Source organism: Macrotis lagotis, chromosome 2, assembly GCF_037893015.1.
Source record: "Macrotis lagotis isolate mMagLag1 chromosome 2, bilby.v1.9.chrom.fasta, whole genome shotgun sequence".
NCBI lineage: Eukaryota > Metazoa > Chordata > Mammalia > Peramelemorphia > Peramelidae > Macrotis > Macrotis lagotis.
The window spans coordinates 137348823-137354821 of record NC_133659.1 but is presented as its reverse complement, the minus strand read 5'-3'; the positions used below and the strand labels follow the sequence as shown (position 1 = coordinate 137354821).

The following is a 5999-nucleotide window of genomic DNA, read 5'->3' as shown; positions in this document are numbered from 1 at the left end:
TGAAGGAAGGAGTGGGATTGGGGGGGGGTTAAAAGAAGCCTGTCCAGAAAGTCTTTCTCTTGACTTAGTCTCTCTCTCAAGCTTTTTTAGGTGTTGCAGATAGTCATGGATTTTTTCCCCCAGGTACTACCATTTATGTGTATTTGAAATAGAAGTTGAGCTTTGTTTTGAAAATGATGTCCCAATGACATAACTGCTTTTTCCCACAAATAGCTCTTCATTTGTATTTACAGTTTTTGTAATCTATGAAAAGCCAATATTTCTATTTCATGTATGAATGCCACACATTTCACCATTTTCTTCTTTCCAGTATGCTCTTCATTTATTTATTTATTTGTTTTTGCATTGCTAAGTGACCGGAAGGGCAGATTTAGATTCATAGACCATGGGTCTAACTCTGGATCTCCTCTATTTTTGACTCCTGCCACTTGTGTGTGAATTGGACAAGCTGTCTCATCTCTTTATTTCTCATTTTCCTCATCTGTAAAATGAATAAATTGGATTGATATCCTCCAAGAGCCTTTCCAGTTCTAAATATGATAGGAGATTATATCATAAACGTGGTTGAAGTAGAGAACATAGCATTGTTAGTCTCCCAGTAGTAAAGAAGGTAACACAGTTTTTTTATCTTAAGCATTCAATATCAGGCTTATTGTCAAAAAAAAAGGGACTGGATCATTATGCTATGGTAGTAACTGAATCTAAATGGGAGCAACCAAATGTTCCTACTTCATTGTAATGAAGACATGCAAACAGAAGATTCAGTGTTTCCTGTTTTATCCTATATTGTATTTTTGGAGGAAGGCTGTGACATAGATCATCATTTAGATCACTGACTCTTTACAAGCACCCATAAAATAGTGGTTGCCATTCAGTTCAACTCGACAGATATTGATTAATCACTTACTGTGTCATTATACTGGGTCCAGTCAGGTCAACAGCATTTATTAAGTCCTGCTAACTAAACACCAGGACTACACATAAAAACAGAGACTCTGTCCTTCATGTGCTTTGAAGGAACTAGATATTAAAAATATAAAGATCACAAAGAGATAAATATAAGATAATTTGAAAAGAGAGAGAGAGAGCACTGTCAAATAAGGACAAAGGGAATAGATCCATTTAAGATGTGTCTCCTTAATGAGCCTAAAAGGTAGTTAGAGATCCTAAGTGGAGCTAGAAAACCTGGAAATGGAATGTTTATTTGGGGAATAGCTAGTAGAGCAATTTGTCTAGAAGACGGTATGCATGAAGGGAAATAATATAAAAATAAGTCTAGAAGGGGACTGAAGAGTCAGGTAATGGAAGGCTTTAAATGCTAGTCAGTGGGTGTTTAATGACAAAAGGGAAGGTTTTTGAATAGGTGAGTAACATGGACTCATGCTTTGGCAGATTGGCAGTTTTGTGAAGGATTATTTGGAGAGGAAAAAGATTTAAAGTATAAAGCCTAATTTAGAAACTTGGTAAAGAGGTGTTGAGAACCTGAATTAAGATAATAACTTTGGGAACAAAGAGATTGGGTTAGAGTTAGGAGTGAAAAAGATGTTATAATGGCCATCAGAACTTAGAACCTGACTATATAAGGGGAGTTGAAGAAGAGCAGAGTGGTAAAGGTTGGAGGTTACAAAACCTGGAAGATAGAGTGCCCTCAATAGAAATGGGGGGGGGGGGGTGGAGTTGGAGCTTGGATAAGATGTCTGTTTTGGACATGTGGAATTTGAGATACTAGTGGGACATCCATGTGGACATGTCTAGCAGACAGTTGGCAATGTGAGACTGGCATTCAGATCTGGATATAGATATTTGGGAGTCATCTGCGGAGAGATGGTAATTAAACCCAAGAGAGCTAAAAAAGAATTAAAAAAATAGAACGTAGAAACAGAAAAGGAAATATCTGTGTCTCATCTTTGGACAGAACTTTGGGAGATGCTCATATTTAGTAGTTGGGTGGTGGATGATCTTAAAAAATAAATGCTGAGAGGGAGCAATCAGACAGATAGGAGGAGAATCATGAGGGAAAACCATGTTTTCCAAGTCAAGGGAGGAGAGTTTCTAGCAGAAGGGAGTTCTTAAAAATGTCAGAAACCACAGAATTGTGGAGACTGAGGAAAGGAACAAGATATTGTTAGCAGCTACACCACTGCTGACCTTAGAGATAATATTTACATCAAATATTGGGGTTGAAATTCAGGCTAAGTAAATGGAAAAGGAGTTTGGCTGTGAAAGAAGAGATATAGGACAACAGCTTGAGGCATTGGTAGGGTCACGGGCAGGTATTTAAGGTAGCAGAAAACCAGAATATGTTTGTAGAGAGCAGGGAAGGAGCCAGTGGAAAAGCATGACTGTGGAATGGTGGCTAAAACACCAGATTAGAAGTCAAGGGTTATATTGGTCAAGTGATTTAGCAAATAAAATAGGATATGGAATTAAATATGCAAATTAGAATTAGATTAGATTAGAAATCCTCTGAGTCTCTTTTCATTTCTAAATATATGATTCTGTAGGGTGGGGAGGAGAGAGAGGGAAAGGTAATGAATGAACAAGAATGAATGATTGAGGGGATTAACCCCTGGTGTCCCATGATCAGGAGCACAGGTTGAGAGACCCAGCTTGTTCAGTAAGCCCCCATTTTCCTCAGATGTCAGGGTAAGAAAGGAGAGCAGGAGATAATGGATAAGCGTCTTGTAGATGTGAAATAGAGAGAATAGGGAACTCTCGGTAAAAATTGTGCATTTCCTCAGTAGAGCAGAAGGCAAAGTCCCCTAGACAAAAAGCGAAGAAGGGAAGAAGTAAAAAGAGAGTTTGGAATCTTCTCTTTGAAGTTTACTACTAGAGAGTAAGATGCAAACAGTGAATGCCCAGTCAGAGTTGCCTGAGAATGGCAGCAGGATTCAGAAATATTCATATAGCAGCCTAGCAAGCAAAGATCAAGTGGAACATGAGACTGGAGTTTGGCAAGGCATGAATGGCACTAAGAAAAGGAAGCAAGGTATTCACTGGTACAGGAAAGGATGTAATTGAATTGGTCAAATGAGATCAGATCAAGGATGATGGACTTTGAGAACTGGGAGGGGTCAAGGACCCAGAGGAAGTAATGCAGACAAGAATTAGATTTAGGAAAAATGAGGCAGAGTAAAAAAAACATTAGCGATTTTAATCACAGAAAGGAATTTCAGAATTTAGGTTTCAGTGAACAGTAGCCCACAGGTCAACTCTAGCTCAAAAGGACCTTTGAGCTAAGATTGTTTTTTATAAAGTTTGCCAACCCTTTTCCTAAATCATGGCAATAGTTATAGGGGATGACCAGATCCACTATGGGTATGGCAATTCATGTGGATGGTGGAGGTGGAGTGAAGATGTCATGACCTTTGAGGAAGTTGATAAACTGAAAACCCAGAATATTTCAATGGATAATTAATTTGTATTTGAGGGCCCCCTCCACCAGATATTAGGGCAGGGGTTAGAATAGAATAAGAAGATTCTCAAATTTATACTGAACTTTTCGAAAAAGGAGAGAACATGATCCAGATGCAGGTAGATAATTATTTGATTGAACCACAAAGATGAGGTCGCAAAGTGATGGTGCAAAGGGATAGATCTAGAAATGATAGTGAAGAGAAAGAAATATGCCAGCTTCTCTGGGCCAGTGTGTAAGAAGCATGCAAAGAAAGCATCCATTACTATCCCCAGAATATAGAGTATCCTGCAAAAGATCTAATATGTGCTAGATTTTTATGAACATAAGCTAGAAAGCTCCTCACTCAACCCCAAATAAGTCCCTTATGCTCTTCTAGGGTCCCAGAAGAACTGGGAAAGGTTGGCTGAGTTGTGCTTTCACAGCCATATTATAAGCCACTAGTTAAGAAGGTGATAAAGGATGATTTGCAGAGAATATAAGAAATTATACCGCCTGTAAGGATTGTGTTTCTCTTTTTAATTCCCTCTTTGCCTAAATCTGCATGTGACAGGAATGAATTTAAGAGACTGAGAGCAGGAGATGCTGGAGGAAAGAGCCTTGACTTGTGGAAATTGATCTTGAAAGAATCAGATAAAGGAGATTTTAATCCTTACATGAGGCAGTATGAGAACAGTCTGTTGAAGAAAACCATCCCAGAATATAACATTCTCTGAGGGTGACATCAGTAACAGAGGTAGATTTGGCATGAGAAACACAGTGGCTTTATTTGAAGAGAATGCTCTACTTCTGCACATATGTGAAACATAAAACCAGATTTCTGTTCCATCCACTCACATTTCTTCATGTCAGCATCTGAACAGCAATCTCCAAATGTTCCAGCGTCCTTTACAAATAATTTTTATTTTGGAAGTCATCTCTAGGCTGTTAATTTTTGTTGAAATGATATTTTTTTAGTAATGTTCTCTTAGTAGGAAATTTCTAAGTATTCTTGTGATGTTAGATCAGGTTCCAAATATATATCAATAGTTTTGTTCCTATAAATTTTACATATGCAATACTTTGATTTATTGTGCCATGTGTGACTACCCACAAAGCACTTTACAATAATTTTAAATTATATTGTTAAGGAGTACACAACATTCTCCTATCTCTTTCACACTCCCCCTTCTCCCCTCCTCTTTCCCTCTCCCCTACATATATATATGTAAGAATGTATATAGAGAGAGATATATAGATATACATATACATATATACACTTCAAATACCACTATATAATTTATATTTTAGATATGTTACCTAAGAGTCAATCATGATACAGTGGATAGAGAGCTGGTCTCAGGATCACAAAGGCCAGGGTTCAAATTCACCTCTGAAAGTTATTGATTGTGATACTCTAAACAAATCACTTAACTTTGCAGTGCACTAAGCTAATGATGTCATACTCAAATAGAAATGGATTCAAAACCCACAGATTAACATTATCTATGTTTATTGCATTTTTTCTCATTTTGCACTTAGGCATTTTCAGACTGCTAATTTGACACTTCTGATCTAGGCAACTTTCAATGATGTTTGTCCTTCATTCTTGAAGAAGACCATGACATTAGGGTGGTGATGCCATGACAATCACATGAATTGAATTTGAGTGAGGGGGATGCTTTTGCTTAGTCACCATCACTTTTTCCTATGGAGCCATCTGAGTCTAGTGGTCAGCTATGAATCAGAATGACTGAAGATGGCCCTGTGTTCAAGTAATCAAATTTAAGTGACTTGCCCAGGGTCACACAACTAGTTAGTGTCAAGTGTCTGAGGGCAGATTCGAACTCCCATCCTCTTGACTTCAAGGTTAGTGCTCTATCCACCATATCACCTAGTTGCCCTTAATGCAGTAGAGAAGATGCTGAACTTCATTGGTAGAGAAAGTTCCCTTATTTAAGAGTAATGAAATCACATGTCCACAACCTGTCTCTTATATATTAAATAAATCTATCTATATCGACATCTACATCTGTATCTATCTATATGTGTGTGTGTGTGTGTGTGTGTGTGTGGTGTGTGTGTGTGTGTGTGTGTGTGTGTATACACACACACACACACACACATATATACCTATATATCCTGGGCTAAATCATGCCACTTTTCAATACAACCTGTGTACAAAAAGATATCTGATCAATTTTCACTAAGTCCCCAATATGCATTATTTAGAGGATTGACTGCACTGCATCAACATATCCTTATCTTACTCTGAAATTATTTCGAAATTGGAAATTATGTTGAAATAAAAGCTTTAACATTGAAAACACCCAATCCTAAAAGTTTAGTTCTTGCTCATACAAATTATAGATGCTTAATTTTTAAGAATGAATCTAATAGTAACTGAAAGATTTTTGACAAGGTGGTATCCATACTTATTTAGAGCACAAAGTGATTTTTCCACTGCTATTCCCATTGTCAGTTAAGAAAACAACTCTATTGAATAAAACACCACTCCTGAAATAGAATTATCTCCCTGCTAGGACAAAGACAAAAATCTTTTTTAAAATAAACTTTTTTTTAAGAAAGGAAAATCAACTTCTTT

The 5999-nt window shown here is 37.2% G+C and overlaps 1 protein-coding gene across 4 annotated transcripts in view; it reads left to right on the top strand.

Moving 5' to 3' along the window:
* The window catches only part of SDCCAG8 (SHH signaling and ciliogenesis regulator SDCCAG8), a 296601-nt gene that overhangs the window by 247369 nt on the left and 43233 nt on the right, over positions 1-5999 (top strand). The window lies entirely within an intron of this gene.